We start from the raw sequence: 22,446 nt of genomic DNA, 5'->3' as shown, positions 1-22,446 counted from the left end.
TTGCATCCCCACAACTGGTCAGTATGGTGTTTATTTAGTCGGCTGAACCAGCCTAATTGCGTCTGTGGGTATTAGCATAACAGTGTGTCTCAAGGGTTAATGTATTTATGTGTCCTGTAAAGCTATTCATACATACGATCTAGTCTGCAAATACATGATAAAGGGAATTGTATTCACTCCTTTAGAACACACTCGATTTGCCTGCTATTAACCCTAGGTGTCACTTTATGCAAGATAAAACAAAGCACCGCAAACAACCCTCAGGCTCAATTCACAAGGTGGGTGTAACTGAGAACCGGATTAAAAATACCATCTTAATCTTAGGATACTGATGTTGGTTGGTTTGACCTACATAGTATGCAGTTTAATTGTTAAATGTAGGTATGGTCAAATCGCTAATCTGTGTACAAAAAGACATTGTATGTATAGGTTTTACAAATAATTTTTTTTTTTTTTTTTTTTTTTTTTTTTTTCTTCTCCTATAACTACAAGTTGTCAATAGAAGTTAAATTATGAGAGTTAATGTCAATTCATACAATGTCTATGTAGTATATATAATAGACTTTTTTAATATTGACCATATTAATAAATTAGTGCTAGATCCGACTTTGAGTTCATCCCTGCCGGATACCTACTACCAAAACGGAGGATCCAAAGGGCTTCTTTCTTATGTAAGATCTTCTTAAAGTCCCCTCCTCTATGGTTTAATTCTACTTTCTCAATGCCCCAGAATCGCAGTGTGTCCACCTGACCAGTGTGAAAACTGGCAAAGTGCCTAGAGGCACCTGAGATGTTGTCAGTGACTGCTTTGGAGCTGTCTCTAATGTGCTCCTGAACTCTTGTTTTCAGTAGGCGAGTTGTGCTTCCAACATAGTCAATGTTGCACGATAAACATCTGATGCAATATACAACATAGGATGTATTACAATCCATCCTTGAGTTGCAGGTATGTTTATAATTGGTTGCACAGCTAGTTAATTCTTTTAAGTCATAGGTATATTTGCAGGTTTTGCACTTAGGTTTCATACACTTATAAAAACCTTTATTAAGGGGATTGGTGGAATTAGTGATTTGTAAAAAGCTTGGTGCCAGTTGATTTCCTAGCGTCGCACCCCTTCTCGCTACGTACTGAACTCCGGATTGCAGTATGTTACTTGTGGTGTTATCTATCTCTAATATTGGGAGATGCCTTTGTATAATATTACGGATTTCTGTGTATTCCAAACTATATGGAGTTGAAAAAACTATCGGAGAAACCATTTCTCCGGTTCCCTCCGCTGTTTTGTCTAATAGCAAAGTTTTCCTTTCTTTTTTATTAACTTTTTTCAAAGCTCTTGCGGTCATCCAATTTGGGTAGCCTCTCTGTTTAAGGCGATTGATTACAATATTGCTCTCTCTATCAAAGTCACTTGTATTACTGCAAGCCCGTTTGACTCGCACCAGTTCCCCCACGGGGATACCCCTGATGGTACTTTTTGGGTGGCTACTGGACGCCCTGAGGATACCATCTCCTGCAGTGGGCTTTCTGTAAAGTGTTGTGGTAACATATCCTGTTTGTAAAGAACCCCTTAAAGTTATGTCCAAAAAATCAATACTATGCAAATTATGTTGAAAAGTAAAGGTTAAACCTAGTTGATTGGAATTCAAAAATAAAATAAATTCTGGTATGGGCGCCACATCTCCACACCATACGATGAGTATATCATCGATGTAGCGCCCATACCAGAAAATAAAACTTCGAAAAGGGTTGATGGGTGACAAGATGAAATCTTCTTCCCATTTGGACAAAAACAGATTTGCTAAGGATGGGGAAAAGGGGGCACCCATAGGGGCCCCCCGAATCTGTAAATAAAAAGTGTTTAGAAACAAGAAAAAATTATGTTTTAACAAAAAACCGGCAACTGTCAAAATATATTCGTTGGTAGCAGCTGTGTACAGACTATATTTATATAAATGGTATCCCAGGGCGTCCAGAGCTTCCCCGTGGGGGATACTGGGGTACAGAGAGCAGATGTCGCAAGTAAGCCATGATTTGTCACTGCTCCACTCAAATTTTTCAAAAGCTTTAAGTAACTCCTTACTATCCCTGACATACCCCATGGTCCGAAAAACCAGGGGTTGTAGAATGTAATCTAGCCATGCACCCATGCGTTCCAATAAGGAGTTACAACCTGAGATGATCGGACGGAAAGTTAAGGGTTTAGTCGATTTATGGATTTTGGGTAATCCGTATAATATTGGAACTGTTGGAGTGGTATTTAAAAGAAATTCTCCTTCTAACTGACTAAAAACCCCTAGAGCTATTCCCTCATCTATTAATTCTTTTAGCTCTATGGTATATTTATCCATAGGATTATGGGTTAATGGTAAGTATGTATCCCTATCTTGTAGGATGTTCAAACAACCTTGTACATAATCATCCTGGTTCATAACGACTGTCTTTCCCCCTTTGTCAGCTTTTTTTATTATCAAATTTTTGGATTGTTTTAATTCTGTCAAAGCTTTTTTCTCTTTTATAGTTAAATTATGCTTATTATGTCTGGTTTTCTTTACTCTGGTTTCCAACTTCACAAGTTCTTCCTCAACTTTCTGTTGGAACAAATTATAACTCCCTGCTCTGGTGTTCACTGGATAATAATCAGCATTAACCCTTTTGACCGGTATAGTGTCAATTGTTTTGATGGAATCAGAGCTTTCATAATTCAAATCAATAAGACACTGTGTCGTTATGTGCTCTTTGAAATTGGAATCTAATGGAAGGGCTTTCCTTTCTGTGATGACACTAGTTTCATTACCATTATTTAGTGTTTTATCTTTTTGCATATTGCTGTCAAAAAAATGTTTCTTTATGGTCAAAAGCCTGATGAATTTATTTGTATCTAATATCGTCTGAAAGATATCAAAATGTCTGTCCGGTACATAATTGAGTCCTTTATCCAAAAGTTTTAGTTGTTCTGGAGAAAGTTCCACTGATGATAAATTAAGGACACTGTTATTGGCTCCTTCTATTATTCCCTCCCTCTCCTCGCCCTGGTGGTATAGCGTGGTCTTTTTATTGTTGTTCTTGCCTCCTCTTCTTCTTCTTCTACCTCTCCAAAGTCCTCCCCGTTTTTTGAGGAGGACATTTTCGGTTTGAAGTATCTCTTCTTATTTTTGAGGGACTCCAAGCTGACATCTGTTGAATCTGAAGTGAGGTTACGTTGTCTTCCTATGGAGAACATTGTAGAGTCTGATTCTCCTACTGAACTAAAAGACACGCTTCTCTTAGTGGATGATCGTGCACCTTTTTTGGAATTATGTTTTAAAATTGATTTTGGAAAGGTGGTGGTGTTGTTTTCGACTCTTTTATAGACATAGCCTGTTGTATAGTCCTGCATATCTCGAGAAAACTTTTTCTTTTTTAGATTCATGATTTTGTCTTCAATGTTCTCCAATCTTTTATTAATATTAGATTCCCATTCTTTGAGATTGTTTACATGTTCAAGCTTGTCAATTTTATCCTGTACTTTGGATATGTCCTCTCTTAGCACCGTCAGTTTTTTATTCTCATATTCAACAATTAATTCCATAAGTTTAATTGAGCAACTGCTCAATATACTGTTCCATTTGTCCAAAAAATTTTCATCATACAAAAAAGTTGGTAACTTGTGCAGGCGTAAGCCCCTAGGAATCATATTTTTTTCTATATATTGCATAAGTGTGGTTGAGTCCCAGAACAGCTTTAATTCTTGCAATAATAATTTTTCTTTAAGTTTAAATAATTCCTTATTAGAAGTTATGTCAACCTTTTCACCTGCATTAGCAGAGCTGCCAAACACTGCAGCAATTTTCTCTCGTCTGTTGTGCATTAACCCTTCCATACTCTCTCGGGTTAGTATAGCATTAAATAACAATAAATATCCAGCTAAATCGGTGTCAAAGTCCCAAATATAAATAGATAAGAAAAATAAGCATATAGCTCACCACCTCCAGTTAGCTTGATAAGTCCTTATAATTCCTGGGTGCACGATCCTGGCCTCTGACTAAGGCACTTTGTAGTTGAAGCATATAGAAAAGGATAGTAGGATCCGCTCGACCAGGTAAGTTAAAAAATAACTTTTAATCCGACATGGTTAAAAAACACACAAAAGAAAATAGATGTGAAATGACAAAAAAGAAGAAAAATGGTGATTAAAACCACATTCTGATAGCTCTAGCTGACGCGTTTCAAGACACAAGGTCTCTTACTCATAGCTTTGCTTCTAGATACTGAGGTTGACACTTCCGTTTAAATGCTGAATAACTGGTATACCACACCTATTAACCACATGTTCTTAATTATATCTGTCAACAAAGGGAAAAACAGCACATTTCTATAATATGTAACAATTCACACTCCTATGATTACATTACAATGACGATAACAATCACAAACCCATTAGACTTAGGATACAAAAAGCTATCTTGCTTATAATCAAAAAACAACAAATAGTTGTGACTTTGCATCCCCACAACTGGTCAGTATGGTGTTTATTTAGTCGGCTGAACCAGCCTAATTGCGTCTGTGGGTATTAGCATAACAGTGTATGTCTCAAGGGTTAATGTATTTATGTGTCCTGTAAAGCTATTCATACATACGATCTAGTCTGCAAATACATGATAAAGGGAATTGTATTCACTCCTTTAGAACACACTCGATTTGCCTGCTATTAACCCTAGGTGTCACTTTATGCAAGATAAAACAAAGCACCGCAAACAACCCTCAGGCTCAATTCACAAGGTGGGTGTAACTGAGAACCGGATTAAAAATACCATCTTAATCTTAGGATACTGATGTTGGTTGGTTTGACCTACATAGTATGCAGTTTAATTGTTAAATGTAGGTATGGTCAAATCGCTAATCTGTGTACAAAAAGACATTGTATGTATAGGTTTTACAAATAATTTTTTTTTTTTTTTTTTTTTTTTTTTTTCTTCTCCTATAACTACAAGTTGTCAATAGAAGTTAAATTATGAGAGTTAATGTCAATTCATACAATGTCTATGTAGTATATATAATAGACTTTTTTAATATTGACCATATTAATAAATTAGTGCTAGATCCGACTTTGAGTTCATCCCTGCCGGATACCTACTACCAAAACGGAGGATCCAAAGGGCTTCTTTCTTATGTAAGATCTTCTTAAAGTCCCCTCCTCTATGGTTTAATTCTACTTTCTCAATGCCCCAGAATCGCAGTGTGTCCACCTGACCAGTGTGAAAACTGGCAAAGTGCCTAGAGGCACCTGAGATGTTGTCAGTGACTGCTTTGGAGCTGTCTCTAATGTGCTCCTGAACTCTTGTTTTCAGTAGGCGAGTTGTGCTTCCAACAATTGACACTATACCGGTCAAAAGGGTTAATGCTGATTATTATCCAGTGAACACCAGAGCAGGGAGTTATAATTTGTTCCAACAGAAAGTTGAGGAAGAACTTGTGAAGTTGGAAACCAGAGTAAAGAAAACCAGACATAATAAGCATAATTTAACTATAAAAGAGAAAAAAGCTTTGACAGAATTAAAACAATCCAAAAATTTGATAATAAAAAAAGCTGACAAAGGGGGAAAGACAGTCGTTATGAACCAGGATGATTATGTACAAGGTTGTTTGAACATCCTACAAGATAGGGATACATACTTACCATTAACCCATAATCCTATGGATAAATATACCATAGAGCTAAAAGAATTAATAGATGAGGGAATAGCTCTAGGGGTTTTTAGTCAGTTAGAAGGAGAATTTCTTTTAAATACCACTCCAACAGTTCCAATATTATACGGATTACCCAAAATCCATAAATCGACTAAACCCTTAACTTTCCGTCCGATCATCTCAGGTTGTAACTCCTTATTGGAACGCATGGGTGCATGGCTAGATTACATTCTACAACCCCTGGTTTTTCGGACCATGGGGTATGTCAGGGATAGTAAGGAGTTACTTAAAGCTTTTGAAAAATTTGAGTGGAGCAGTGACAAATCATGGCTTACTTGCGACATCTGCTCTCTGTACCCCAGTATCCCCCACGGGGAAGCTCTGGACGCCCTGGGATACCATTTATATAAATATAGTCTGTACACAGCTGCTACCAACGAATATATTTTGACAGTTGCCGGTTTTTTGTTAAAACATAATTTTTTCTTGTTTCTAAACACTTTTTATTTACAGATTCGGGGGGCCCCTATGGGTGCCCCCTTTTCCCCATCCTTAGCAAATCTGTTTTTGTCCAAATGGGAAGAAGATTTCATCTTGTCACCCATCAACCCTTTTCGAAGTTTTATTTTCTGGTATGGGCGCTACATCGATGATATACTCATCGTATGGTGTGGAGATGTGGCGCCCATACCAGAATTTATTTTATTTTTGAATTCCAATCAACTAGGTTTAACCTTTACTTTTCAACATAATTTGCATAGTATTGATTTTTTGGACATAACTTTAAGGGGTTCTTTACAAACAGGATATGTTACCACAACACTTTACAGAAAGCCCACTGCAGGAGATGGTATCCTCAGGGCGTCCAGTAGCCACCCAAAAAGTACCATCAGGGGTATCCCCGTGGGGGAACTGGTGCGAGTCAAACGGGCTTGCAGTAATACAAGTGACTTTGATAGAGAGAGCAATATTGTAATCAATCGCCTTAAACAGAGAGGCTACCCAAATTGGATGACCGCAAGAGCTTTGAAAAAAGTTAATAAAAAAGAAAGGAAAACTTTGCTATTAGACAAAACAGCGGAGGGAACCGGAGAAATGGTTTCTCCGATAGTTTTTTCAACTCCATATAGTTTGGAATACACAGAAATCCGTAATATTATACAAAGGCATCTCCCAATATTAGAGATAGATAACACCACAAGTAACATACTGCAATCCGGAGTTCAGTACGTAGCGAGAAGGGGTGCGACGCTAGGAAATCAACTGGCACCAAGCTTTTTACAAATCACTAATTCCACCAATCCCCTTAATAAAGGTTTTTATAAGTGTATGAAACCTAAGTGCAAAACCTGCAAATATACCTATGACTTAAAAGAATTAACTAGCTGTGCAACCAATTATAAACATACCTGCAACTCAAGGATGGATTGTAATACATCCTATGTTGTATATTGCATCAGATGTTTATCGTGCAACATTGACTATGTTGGAAGCACAACTCGCCTACTGAAAACAAGAGTTCAGGAGCACATTAGAGACAGCTCCAAAGCAGTCACTGACAACATCTCAGGTGCCTCTAGGCACTTTGCCAGTTTTCACACTGGTCAGGTGGACACACTGCGATTCTGGGGCATTGAGAAAGTAGAATTAAACCATAGAGGAGGGGACTTTAAGAAGATCTTACATAAGAAAGAAGCCCTTTGGATCCTCCGTTTTGGTAGTAGGTATCCGGCAGGGATGAACTCAAAGTCGGATCTAGCACTAATTTATTAATATGGTCAATATTAAAAAAGTCTATTATATATACTACATAGACATTGTATGAATTGACATTAACTCTCATAATTTAACTTCTATTGACAACTTGTAGTTATAGGAGAAGAAAAAAAAAAAAAAAAAAAAAAAAAAAAAAAAATATTTGTAAAACCTATACATACAATGTCTTTTTGTACACAGATTAGCGATTTGACCATACCTACATTTAACAATTAAACTGCATACTATGTAGGTCAAACCAACCAACATCAGTATCCTAAGATTAAGATGGTATTTTTAATCCGGTTCTCAGTTACACCCACCTTGTGAATTGAGCCTGAGGGTTGTTTGCGGTGCTTTGTTTTATCTTGCATAAAGTGACACCTAGGGTTAATAGCAGGCAAATCGAGTGTGTTCTAAAGGAGTGAATACAATTCCCTTTATCATGTATTTGCAGACTAGATCGTATGTATGAATAGCTTTACAGGACACATAAATACATTAACCCTTGAGACATACACTGTTATGCTAATACCCACAGACGCAATTAGGCTGGTTCAGCCGACTAAATAAACACCATACTGACCAGTTGTGGGGATGCAAAGTCACAACTATTTGTTGTTTTTTGATTATAAGCAAGATAGCTTTTTGTATCCTAAGTCTAATGGGTTTGTGATTGTTATCGTCATTGTAATGTAATCATAGGAGTGTGAATTGTTACATATTATAGAAATGTGCTGTTTTTCCCTTTGTTGACAGATATAATTAAGAACATGTGGTTAATAGGTGTGGTATACCAGTTATTCAGCATTTAAACGGAAGTGTCAACCTCAGTATCTAGAAGCAAAGCTATGAGTAAGAGACCTTGTGTCTTGAAACGCGTCAGCTAGAGCTATCAGAATGTGGTTTTAATCACCATTTTTCTTCTTTTTTGTCATTTCACATCTATTTTCTTTTGTGTGTTTTTTAACCATGTCGGATTAAAAGTTATTTTTTAACTTACCTGGTCGAGCGGATCCTACTATCCTTTTCTAGAGAGTGGAAGAGAAGAACAAAGTGAAAACTGAAAAAAGTGTGACCAAAAAGTGGTGCGAAGAAAAGGAAAAATAAAAAGTGAGATGTATAATCAACAATTAATCAAAATGTGTCCAATACAATATACATCAGCAGTTGCAGAACTACCACCACTACAGCTGACTGCTACAGGACTGAACAAGTCCAAACCAAAACTGCTATTATTATACACTGGGGTCACCCCTGGCCCCAGAGTATAATAATCGGACGCCCAGGGGAGGTGACATTTTTTTTTTTTAAATACTGTTTTATACATCTTTTCTGGGCTCAGACTTTACTTGCTATCTTCAGGTCTATTCAGTTATGTTACAGATGTAAAATGAATCAGCATGCATAATGACGCAGAAGTAATCCACGTCAGTCAGAAGCACCAAAGAGAGCAGGGGGTTGCGCCAGAGCACAGGAGAGGTGAGTAACACTGGATTTTATGTTTAACCTCTTAACGACCGGCCCAAAGTAAAATTACGTCGGCACTGACAGGTCCTTACTGACTGCCCTATAGTAAAATTACGTTGGGCAGTCAGGATAGGTTTTAACCCTATCAGTGCTGAAATTAACCAGGTTGTCAGCTAACTATGTTAGCTGAGAACCCGGTGAACATCCGTGGACCGGCCATTACCCGACCCCAGTCCGGCAATTGTCACCATTCATGAATAGTGACGGCCGCCATCTTGGAAGGCCTTGTGGCCTAAATTTTTATAGTTTTTAGGCCACATCTCAGATCAGTGTCGGAGATGTGACCAAAAAATTTAGATTAGGCCTATACTTACCTTCTGCTGCACTGATCTCTGCATTTAACCCCCGCCGGCCGCCACATCCAAAATGGCGCCTCAGGCACCATAACACGAAGATTAGTGGCCGGGGAGGGCGGGAAAGGTGAAGGGTCCCTGCTGTCTGCTATCGGAGGTAGCAGACATCAGGGACTTGTGACCAAGGACAGAAATTTTCTGTCCTTGGTCACACGATCGTCACTATTCAATGAATAGTGACGATCAATGAATCGCCTTTTTTTTTTAGGTCGTCACCTAAGTTTAAAGTTTTTAGGCCACATCTCCGAGCAATGTCGGAGTTGTGGCCTAAAAACTCTAAACTTTGGGTCCACTCACCTTCCTGCTGGACCCCTGCTGCTTCGTGTCCTCTTCCTCCGGCAGCCGGCTCCATGTGCTGCTAGGCTGGAGGAGAGGGCGACTAAGGAAAGGTGATTGGAGACTCTCATAGAGGGTCTCCTATATGCTGATCACCGGTATACACTTTATACCAGTGATCAGCAATGTGTAAAAAAAAAAAAATGAAAGTGAAAAAAAAGTAAAGTTTATTATTTCCTCCCTCTCTAATCAGTCTGGGGGCAATAATAAACCTTACACAGGGCCCCTCACACATAATAAAGTTTGATTTACATACTGACAATTCCCCCCCCCCCCCCCCCCCCCCGGAAGCAGAATTTTGTAAATAGTAACTGTAAATTACATTTTCAGTTGGTTACATGACATGTGATAAACCAATCACAATGCTCTGTCACATATTTATAAAAAAAAAAGTATAATGTAGTGCACTTCCTTCTAGTTGTAGTTTGATGAGAGGAGAGAGAGAGAAACACATCGCTACTATACAAAGAGACTGACAGAAATCACTTCACAAGTGCATGCAGAAGACGGAAAGCTGTCAGACCGGGTCCAGCCGTGAACGGTGGTGAGCTCCACAGGTTTTGCCTACAACTTTTTTGTGTACGAGGGTAGGGACCGCCAAATGCGTTTTATGCTCTCCGTCGCGAAACCGTTTTTTTAAAATCGGACACAGAGTACTGCATGTCCGACTCTGTGTCCGATTTAAAAAAAAACCCGTTTTGCGGCGGAGAGCATAAAACGCTCACGGCCGGACATCTTTCAAACCCATTCAATTGAATGGGTATTAAAGAGTCCTAGTCCTGCAGGTTTCTGTCTCTTGCCTCTGTTTTGTGCAGGAAACGGAAACCTGCAGAACGGAGACCAGGCGCAGATGTGAACGAGCCCTAAAATGTCCAGTAGGCTGTACAACGCGGAGGAAACATATGCTTTGCTTTGCTCCAGTAGCTCTGGCAGTGATATGAATAGTGCGCCAGAGTATGTCTCATCAGCTAGTGACGACTCTGATTCTGACTCTGCCTCTGGTCCTCAAAGCCCTTTGCTAGTCCAAGCGGAAATTGCGTCAAGTGCAGGTGCTAGCACTGTGGTCCCTGGGCCTAGGACTGCAATGTGGGAGTCCTCTGCTACATTTGAGCCCCAAACACCCCATTTATTGCAACACCTGCAATAAATGCTGATGTCACAGGCTTTACCCCAATAATTTTTTTCCCTTATTTGTGACAGATCAAATATTGGAATTAATTGTCCAGCAGACAAACATCTATACTGGACAATATATTCTTCCAATCCCACATCCGTCTATTCCAGACACTAGAGCCCCACTAATGTCCCAGAAATAAAAAAGCTTACGTTGTTGATGGGATTGGTGAAAAAACCTTAAATAAGATCTTATTGGAGCACCATAACTGTCCACGCAACCCCTGTATTTGCAACAGTACTGACCCATTTTCGTTATGCGACCCTCATGAGATTTCTTTATTTTACTGATAATTCCCAAGTGCCCCCTAGATCTGACCCTGCCTACGATAGGCTAAATAAAATAAGACCCCTGATTTCCCTCCTTCAACAATCTTTTCTTTCCTTATACACCCCCGAACAAAATTTGGCAGTTGACGAGTCCCTGATGAATTTCAAGGGTCGACTTTCATTCCGCCAGTTCATCCCCTCAAAGCGAGCCTGCTTTGGAGTAGAAGTGTACAAAGGTCGTGAGAGCTCCACAGGTTATACCTACAATTTTTTTGTGTACGAGGGTAGGAACTGCCAAATCAATCCCCCAGGGTGCCCAGAGAGCATTAGCACAAGTGGGAAAATTGTCTGGCCACTCATGATACCCTTTCTCTACTTAGGCTATCATGTGTATACCAACAATTTTTATACTAGTGTCCCCTTGAACAAAGGTCTCCATGTTGCAAATACAGGGGCCTGTGGGACAGTACGCAAGAACCGAGTGGGGCTACCAGCACAATTGGTGTCAAGGAGAGTAGCAAAAGGACAGTTGTTCAGTTTGGCTAGTGACAATTTGTTGGCGGTCAAATGGAATGACAGGAAAGTCTTCTATCTCCTTTTGATCATCCATACTGACACCACTGTGTTGGTGAGAGAAAGAGGCTTAGCTACAGAGAAAAGGAAACCCTTATCTGTAACTGAATAATAAATTCATGGGGGGGGGGGGGGAATTTATCTGACCAAGTCCTGCAACCATATCTGGTCAAACGCAAAAGCAGAGCCTGGTCCTAAAAACTGTCCGTGTATCTACTTCAAACTGCCATGTACAATTCGTATGTAGTGTTCAAAAAGTCACAGGCATCGAAAACATTTTTAGAATACCAGGAGGAGGTTATTCAAAATCTGTTATTTAATTCCCCCACGTCATTTCATGCATCCCGTCCCTGCCACTCAAGGAAAGACCCATGACTAAAAACGTTGTCGTGTTTGTAGCAAAAATGGGAGGTGGAAAGATAACTAGATTTTTTTGCCCCACTTGCCCATCCCAACCCGGACTCTGTGCAAACCCCTGCTTTGAAGTTTATCATACTATTATGACTTATTGATTTTATTTGTAGGGAACACCATAAAGGAGGGTGGGGGGTCAGTTTCAGGGAGGCAAATCATTTATATTTTCATTTAGGTTTATGTTTTTGTTCAATTATTATTTCTACTATTACAAATTTCTTGAACTATTATTCCCTGATTTAGTCACTCACAAATTTATTTCTACCATTCCTAATTTCTTGGGCAATTAATCCAGGATTTGATCACTAATAAAAAAAATTTTTTTTTTTGTAATTAAAAGTTTTATTGAAGATTTTACAATTTTATACAAAACCGGGAGGGAGACACAGTAGCATGCAGAAATGTCAATTAACGGCAGAACATGAGGGGGGGAAACGGGGGGGGGGGCAGAAAAGGGGAGGCAGGAAAGGGCAAATGGGCAAGAAATCAAAAAACGCTCTGGCGCAGCAGAGCCTACAATCATAACATATACAAGACCTCGAAACATACAGGTATGAATCGTCATATAAAGTGAAGGAGAAATCGGACAAACAAGACGCATAGAGCTACGTCACACAGGGGACGCAGAAGGAAAGAGGGAACGGAAATCGGCGGAATAATAGAAGTGGTTCCAAAGGAGCCACGTCTGTCGATGCCTGACATCATCCAACCTCATTCAACCAGCAAATAAGTGAGGGAGGGGTCGTAGACTTCCATAGCCTGGGAATAACTGAGCGAGCTGCCACTAACAGAGATCCGAGAAGTCTACGGGTGGACTTGCGAAACTTCCGGGAAAACAAGGAAAGAAGCAGCGGGGCAGGATCATCTTCTAAATCTTTCTCTGTCACTCAAAGGAACCTGGTCCGAGTTGGGAGCATATACATTAGCAATTGTATAAACAATACCCGAGATTTCACAGATTAGGAATAAATATCTTGCCTCCGTATCCGCCAGTGAATCTAGAATTTTCACAGGAAGGTTTTTATGAAAAAAAGTGGCCACCCCTTTAACCTTACCCGCCGTGCTACTACTATGAAACCACTGCGGATAGTACCTGTTCCTAACTGTAGGTGTACAGGCAGCCAGGAAGTGACTTTCTTGCAAACAGAGGATTTGCACCCTACGCTTATGAGCACAGTACCTGCGAACGTTTTTCAGGGACATTGAGTCCCTTGACATTAAACGAGGAGATGGAGATATCCGACATTATGGGGAAACGGGGGACAGGTAAGCAGGGTCGGACTGGCCCGCCGGAGCACCGGGGAATCCCCCGGTGGGCCCCAGGCCCCGACTATATATTGCTGCACGTTTTATTTAAGAAAAAGCATAAGCAGGAGCAGGGTCGGACTGGCCCGCCGGGGTACCGGGGAATCCCCCGGTGGGCCCAAGCCTGGACTATTAAGACCTCATTATCGGGCCTTTATGGGGCCCTACCGAACCTCCACTGCCTTTTTTTAATAGACAGTGAAGGTTCGGTAAGGCGTCTGCCCAGGGCTGGTGTCAGCACCTGGGCAAGTCACTGTGTGAAGTAGGGAGAGAGACTCTGTGCTGAAGAAGGGCTGAAGGACCTGTGATGATGTCATATGTGGGCGGAGCCACATGGATCGTATAGAACAGTGTTACACAGGAAGATGAATCGGCCGGGTACAGACTGATGGAAGGAAGAGAGAAGAGACAGCATGTGTGGTGAGTAAGAGCGAGACATGGGGGGCAGGCTGTGTGAGCAAGAGGGGAGAGATGGAGGTGCAGGCTGTGTGAGCAAGAGGGGAGAGATGGGTGGCAGGCTGTGTGAGTAAGAGGGGAGACATGGAGGTGAAGGCTGTGTGAGCAAGAGGGGAGAGATGGGGGAAGGCTGTGTGAGCAAGAAGGGGGGAATGGGGGGTTCAGGCTCTGGGGGGGATGGGCACTGTGAGCATATAATACTGTGGGGGGTGTCATTGGTGAGCACATAATTCTGTTTGGGGGCCCCTGTGGTGCACAAAATAATGTTTGGGGGTCACTATGGAGTACCTAATTCTGTTTGGGGGCCTCTGTGGTGCACATAATACTGTATGGGGGTCACTATGGAGCACGTAATACTGTTTGGGGGCCTCTGTGGTGCACATAATACTGTATGGGGGTCACTATGGAGCACGTAATACTGTTTGGGGGCCTCTGTGGTGCACATAATACTGTATGGGGGTCACTATGGAGCACATAATACTGTTTGGGGGTCACTATGGAGCACATAATACTGTTTGGGGGTCACTATGGAGCACATATTACTGTTTGGGGGTCACTATGGAGCACGTAATACTGTTTGGGGGTCACTATGGAGCACATAATACTGTTTGGGGGGTCACTATGGAGCACGTAATACTTTTTGGGGGCCCCTGTGGAGCACGTTATGCTGTCCCAGTATTGCTTACATGTGGGGCGCTGCGCTGCTTGCTCACCGTATTCTTGATAGCTGCAGTTGTGGGTACTAAAGCTGTATCCCTTTCTGGTATCTGAGATATTGCTTTAGCGCCCATAACCGCCACTATCAAGAATTCGCTCTAGTAAGGGGATAGGGGGCCCTGGACAAAAGTTTGTACCCAGGCCCACAAAACATTAGTTACACCAATGGTGGCTGCTCTGGGTCCAGGCACCGCCATTAATATACCTTATTTTTAACTAGATGGACTGTGCTGATACACAGACGTCCTGCACTTGGATGTAAAGTGGGCACCTCCGTTCATCAGGATCCCAGGTAGGTGAGTATAACACTTTTTTTTAGCTTAGTTGTGGGTATTTTAATAGTACAAGGGGTTGTTTGGAGGGAGAAATTATAAGGGAGGGGGCATTATGGACATAAGGGGGGTCACTTATATAAGGGTTATTAGGGGACATTAGGAATACAAGGGGAGGTTATATTAGGAGGCATTATAAACATAAGGGGGTGGTCATTGATATTAGGGGTCATTAGGGGTGCAGTATTTGTCAGGGGGAATCAGGGGCATACTATGAGGGGGCAATTAATTTAATGAAAGTGGCACTGACGCTGCAAACTGCAACAAAATAGCGCTGCAGGAAAAACCGCAGCAGCAACGCATTCTGTTTTTTTCCCGCAGCGCTTTTCACTTTCTGCTTCCATTACACCTGTAGGGAAACCAACAGTGTTCTCGTAGGTATAAGTGATATTCCCCAACGGTTTTGGAAATCGCAGCATGTTCACTGCACATAATTTTCCACAATATGTGGATGGGATTTGCTAGAATCCCATTCACATTGCAGGAACTGTTGGCTTTTCCCGTGGTGTTTTCGCCATATGAAGCCCCATCCACACTTTGCGGTAAAATAAGATACATGCTGTAATTTACAAAGCAGTCTTGGTTTTAGAGTTAGACATTGCAGCATGCCTACGGAAATTCTGGCGGTTTCAATATAATTGAAGCAGAAAATAGAGAGGAAAGCTCTGCAAACTTTCTGTGCAAAGGGCTGCAGGAAGAAACGTGATGTGTCATGGACGCGGTTTTTCCCGCAGCGCTTTTTTGCTGCAGGACACCACGTGGGGCCTTAGGCTTAAGGAGTTTTCCAGTTCATTTATATTGATGATCTATCCTCAGAATAAATAATCAATAAGAGATAAGTGACCCCCTGATCAGCTGTATGAAGGGGCCATGGTGCCTGTGTATATCACACGCTGTCTGTTTATAGTGACCGTGTGGTGTAATTACAGCCTTGTCACATAGACGCTTATAGGACTAGGCTGTAGTTACATGACATGGCCACTATGAGATGTACGATACTGTGTAAACAGAGAAGGGGTCAAAGCTCTTGCACAGATGCCACGATTCACTCAAACAGCTGATTCATCCCTCATTATTACACCTCAGGCACGGAGGTGTAAAAACAAAAAAAAAAAACCACACTCGACTGTCCCCAGCACCCTGTTGTCCTCCGCCTCTGTCTGTTCGGTCTCATGGCAACACCTCATTTCTGGAAATTCTGTACCCAATTCCTCTTAGCGGTCACATGAGGTGCAGGACTCCCAGCAAGAAGGTGCCGGCACGAGACTGAATGGACACTGGCGGAGGACAACAGGTTGCTGAGGACAGGTGAGTATGCTTTTTTATTTTAAACCTCCAGCCCGGCACATGAGTTGCTCCAATTCCTGGACAATATCTTTAAAGGATTTATCCATGTTTCTAATATTTATGGCCTGTCCTTAGGATAAGCCATCAATATTACATCTGTGGGAATCTGACAGCCAAGACCTCTGCAGATGAGCTTTTTCATTACAGTGCGGCTACAGGTAATGGTGACAATTCTAGGAGCCACGCTGCTCTCTTGCCATACAGGATGTAGCAGTGGGTTTAGGTAGTGCAGTGGTACACATCGTATGGCAGGCGAGCAGCCGGCTCCTGATATTACCTTTAGCCATCCTGTCTCTGTTCAACTCATCTACAGGGGTCCTGGCGGTGGGTCCCTAAAAACAATTCCACTGGTGGGCCCTAGACACCCCAGTCCGACCCTGCGTGAATGACATTTGTACTGATGGTATATAGCTTCCGAACAGCATAGATGTGTTCTATTTAGTGATTGGATACATTTTAAACTTCAGATATAATCGAATTTCCTATTGGTCAGAAATCTGCAGGTGTTCTCAGTTACCAATTAGCTCCTTCCTTTAAATTGAGGCATATTCCCTATAACCTTTACCACCCCCTGACGAAGACCTAGCGGTCAAAACGCGCGTCGGGTGTCCGACCTGTGGATAGTGGATACTTGGTCACTGATTTCATCATGGGTGAGCAGTCAGTACTTATTGTTACAACCTACATTCTCTCATTGCTGTGACATGAGTTGTGTTTAGTCTTAGGGCTTAAATGTTATGTACCTTGCTTGCTCTTTTATACATACATGTATATTCATGGTCATTTGGGCACATGCCGTTATGTTTTGACTTTAGTTATATGTATGATAATGAGTGATATTACAATTAGTCATTGGTATGACATATACTTTGCAAGATAGATACATACATATCCCTAAGCATCAATATTTCATCTATGGGCAATAATACATATTGTATTGATATTTTATATCTATCTAACTCTGCTGCTCCAACAATGTCTTTTTTTATGTATGATATTTTCGCCACCTAGTGGTAAATTGTTGTACTACACTGGATTATCTATATCTACTGTTGATATATAATACTTCAAACCTTTAGATCAGGGGTCCTCCAACCACGGCCCGCGGGCCACATACGGCCCTCCGAGAACATTTATCTGGCCCACCGCACGTGGCCCTCGCCGCCGCCGGGATCGTTCACTAACAGGGAATATAATTCCCTGTTAGTGAGCGGACCGCTGCTTTCAGTTCTATGTGCAAATGCACATAGAACTGAAAGCTGTCAGTGTAGGCCGACGCAGGCGCGATTACGTCATCGCTCCTGCAGTCTGAAGGAGGAGAACGTGCGGCAGTTGCTCTTTATGGGTAAAGCTATATGAAGTGTTTGTTGTACTGAGGAGTATATAATGCAGTGAAGGAGGTACTGAGAAGTATATAATACAGTGAGGGGGTACTGAGGAGTATATAATACAGTGAGGGGGTACTGAGGAGTATATAATACAGTGAGGAGGTACTGAGGAGTATATAATACAGTGAGGAGGTACTGAGGAGTATATAATACAGTGAGGGGGTACTGAGGAGTATATAATGCAGTGAGGGGGTACTGAGAAGTATATAATACAGTGAGGGGGTACTGAGGAGTATATAATACAGTGAGGGGGTACTGAGGAGTATATAATACAGTGAGGAGGTACTGAGGAGTATATAATACAGTGAGGGGGTACTGAGGAGTATATAATGCAGTGAAGAGGGTACTGAGGAGTATATAATGCAGTGAGGGGGTACTGAGAAGTATATAATACAGTGAGGGGGTACTGAGGAGTATATAATACAGTGAAGGGGTACTGAGGAGTATATAATATAAAATGCAGTGAAGGGGGTACTGAGGAGTATATAATGCAGTGAAGGGGGTACTGAGGAGTATATAATGCAGTGAAAGGGGTACTGAGGAGTATATAATACAGTGAGGGGGTAGTGAGGAGTATATAACATAGTGAGGGGGTACTGAGGAGTATATAATACAGTGAAGGGGTACTGAGGAGTATATAATATAAAATGCAGTGAAGGGGGTACTGAGGAATATATAATAAAGTAGGTAGTACTGAGGAGCATATAATACAGTGGGCTGGGGGGGCGTACTGAGGAGCGTATAATACAGTGTGTGTGGGGGGGGTACTGAGGAGTATATAATACAGTGGGGTGGGGGGGGACATACTGAGGAGCATATAATACAGTGGGGTGGGGGGCGTACTGAGGAACGTATAATACAGTGGGGGCGTACTGAGGAGCGTATAATTCAGTGGGGGGTGTACTGAGGAGCATATAATACTGTGGGGGGGGAGTGCTTCTGTGGAGCATATAATCTTACCTTTTTTTCAAACTATATTTTTCGGCCCTCCAGTGGTTTAAGGAACAGTGAACCAGCCCCCTGTTCGAAAAGTTTGAGGACCCCTGCTTTAGATAATTCACAAGTAACCTTACTCTTGGTTTGTCGGGATAGAACCCAGCCCCTTTTGTATTGCTGTCTTGTTAGTTTTTAATGATGTTGAATAAAAATTGATTTTATTATTTTTCATACATTACTTTGAGTATTGTGTTATTCTCCGCTGCTTCCACAGCCTCCATTTTGGCAGAATCAACCAGGTACGTGGAGGGGACGGAATGGGGAAGACCCGAACTCACTGATCAGACCCCGGGCTGCCCATTAGCATCACCGGCATCCCCCGAACCGCCGCAAGAGGTGCTGATCAGGCACAAAACATACTGAAACCCCTGAGATGCCGGCGGTCGTGTGTGATTGCCGGCATCTCAGGGGTTAACACCCGCAATCGGACCTGGTTCCAACCGCGGGTGATACCGACAGTGTATAATACAGCGTATGTTACGGCTGACATCCGCAGTGCATGGTGCGCACACAGTTTCTGTGTGCGCACCATGCAGCCGCAGTTTGCGGGAAATACTTCCTGGCAGCACCGTACTATTATGGCGGATGTCGGGAACGGGTTAATCTCGTCTGTATATTGCAGAAAACCCTGTTTCCAAAAATGCAGCATATTAATTTTACCTGTGTGAATAGAATTATAGTCAGGAAGGCAAAAAATATAGCTGAATTTTTTTCAGCTGTTTATTTTTTACAATGTTCTGTAGCCTTAGCCTCAGAATATTTTTTATTGCCTACCGTTCATTCCTATGAGAGTTTCTGGCTAAGACCCCATGATGCAGAAACGCAGCTTTTTCAGTTGCAGATTTAGTTGTAGTTTTTTGAGCCAAAGCCAAGAATGTCTACAGAAGGAATGGAAAATATATAGGAAGTTCTTATACTTTTACCTTCTGTTCAATCTACTCCTAGCGTTGGCTCAAAAAAACCAAAAATGCTAAAATTTTGCAACTAAAAAAAGCTGCATTTCCACAACATGGGGCCAAAACCTTGGGCTGGGGACCAAAAGCCCTGCTGGAAAAATCGCGGTGTTTCACAGTACAGGCAAAGTAGATATGATTCTAGCGAATCCCATGCCCATTTTACGGTAAAAACCAAAGTGCCGACACACCGCGATTTCCAAAACCGGCACGGTTTTGGAAATTGCAGCATGTCAATTATATCTATAGACACGCCAGCGGTTTCCCCATAGATATAATTGTAACAGAAAGTCCGCGGAGGAAAACTTTGCAAACTTTCTGTTTAAAGTGCAACGGGAAGAACAGCAATGCATTGCTGGCGCGGTTTTTACTGCAGCACTTTATTGCTGTGGGTCCTAACATGGGGCCTTAGCCTCAAGCTTGGTTCACATCTGTGCATGGGTTTCTATTTGGGAGGTCTGCTTGGGGAAAAAAAAAAGCAGTTACAATAGGAAACCTGCGGACCCCATAGACTATAATGGGGTCCATGTGGTTTCTGCCCCCCAAAAAACGAAGAATGCGGAAAGAAAAGCGCTGCTTGCAGTGCTTTTCTCTATATTTTTCATGCGGAGAGGGTAATTGATGTGAACCGAGCCTTGGTCAGAATCCTCCTAATGATAGGGTGTGAGTTTTTATTTTTTTTCTTCTACCTCAAAAAAAAAAGCAGCTTGAGGGGAAAAAAACTGCCACTGGGATTGAAATAAATGGGAGGGAGAGTTTGGCATCTTTTCAGGAAGATTTGGAGGCCTCAAAATCCACCTGCATAAAATCTTTGTAAACACAGGCATGGAAATATATGCTATGTATGCTTTATATATGCTGCGGTGCTATAAATGGAGTGACGATTGGCTGTAGTTTATATCCCCCTGCTTCTCTGATCGTAACCCGGAAATAATGTAATGATAGCATGGTAATAAAAGGAAACTTAAAAATCTTGTCTATACATTCATCCACTATATAAATGTACACCATAAAAATTCATACAATGCCCTTATAGATGATAGAATCCACTATATACATACAAGGCTGGGTCCAGGTTTTGTGGGCTCCTGGGCGACAGAGGCTCAGTGGGCCCCTTTTGGAGCAACCCATGTGCCACTGGGTGGCATTTTTTTTTCTGAGGCAGACCTACTGGAGTGGAATGTATTACAGTCCATTCCATAAAAGTAGCTAGAACTTGTTTAGACATCAGAAAGTAAAGAGCAATTTTAGGCAGACATCTTGCCCCGGATTCCTCTTTATTTTCTGCTCACGGTGGTGAATACAGAGCATCAGCAGGCCCTTGTGGCTTTCCTCCTCTGATAGGCCCAAATAAATGGGTATAATCAGAGAAGAGTCTCAAGCCTTGGCCTCCGAATAAGCTGCAGAATCTGCAGCAAGACCTTTTTTTTTTACCGTGTCCTGCACTAATTGTTTCCAATGGGAGCCAGAATGAGGGAAGAATCTGCCGCTGATTTGGGAGCGAAATCCGTTGCAAAATTAATACCAGATTCCACCGTGTGAACAGAGACTGAATCTGTTAGCAGTGCAATGAACACTTTTATCTCTATTAATGGAAGTGCTCAATGCAGAGTCTAAGGGGGTCCCCACAGATACATATACAAATATATACACAGACATGGTACAATAAATATATAGAGGGACATAACTAGAAAAGACTCAGCCCCATAGAATGCTTTTGACTTGGGTCCCCCCATAGCATAGCGCCTCCTTTTCTGGTCACCACACTGTATAACGCCCATTTAAACAAACTCTAATGTCCCACAGTTGCCCTGGAGACGATTTAGGAGAATACAAGACAGTGCAGTAACATTTAGTGACTTACAGGTGACGTCTCTGACTAATCGTTCACATTACCCTTCTCTTTCTTCTGGACCGCCGTGACCGCTTCTTCCAGTCTCTCTAAAGTTTGCAGCACACACATTTTAGGCTCCTCGCTTTTCCAGCCACTTGACCCACATTGCCCTCACCTGCACACCCATCCTAATGCTACCCCCAATTATAAAATATATAATATAACCCTTCATAATGAATAAACCCCCCAAGTCAATCTTTAAATTAATAACTTCCCGGTGTACCCCTTGTTAATAGTGCCCCTTATTAATAATGCCCCAGGTGTTTCCTAATTAAAAGGTAAACAAAAAGTAAAACAAAAATTGTGGGGTTCCAATACCCGAGACCCCCACTGATCAGCTGCTTGAATGAACTGCGGTACCTGAGTAAGTGTCGTGACCGCTTATCTGTTTACATAGTATAATTCATCTCATAGCGGCCATATAATGTAACTAGAGCCTCGTCCTATACACATCCACGTGACAAGGCTTTAATTACATCACACGATCACTATAAACAGACAGGTGTGATATAAACAGGCGCCATAGCCCCTTCATACAGCTGGCCGGTGGGGAGTCACTGATCTCTTATTGATGATTAATTCTGAGGATAGATTACCAATAAAGTCTGAGGCCTCATGTGGTGTCCTGCAGCAAAAAAGCGGTGACGCATTGCTTTTCTTCCTGCAATCCTTTACGCAGAAAGTTTGCACAGGTTCCCTCTGTGTACTTTCTGCTTCAATTATATCTAAACCACTGGCGTTTCCGTAGGTATGCTGCGATTTCCAAAATCGAAGCTGTTTTGGAAATCACAGCATGTTAATTATACCTATGCAAACACCGGCGGTTTTCCTCTGCGGACCTTCCGTGAAAAGCACTGCAGGAAAAAGCCATAATGCGTTATTGCTGCGGTTTTCCTGCAACGCTATTATGTTGCAACCCGCCACGCGGGGCCTTAGTCTTAATAAAGCCCAAGTGTTACTTAATTAAATTGCCCCCTCATATTATG

The sequence above is a fragment of the Leptodactylus fuscus genome, chromosome 3 (assembly GCF_031893055.1).
Source record: "Leptodactylus fuscus isolate aLepFus1 chromosome 3, aLepFus1.hap2, whole genome shotgun sequence".
Classification (NCBI taxonomy): Eukaryota; Metazoa; Chordata; class Amphibia; order Anura; family Leptodactylidae; genus Leptodactylus; species Leptodactylus fuscus.
Note: the sequence above shows the minus strand (reverse complement) of the source record.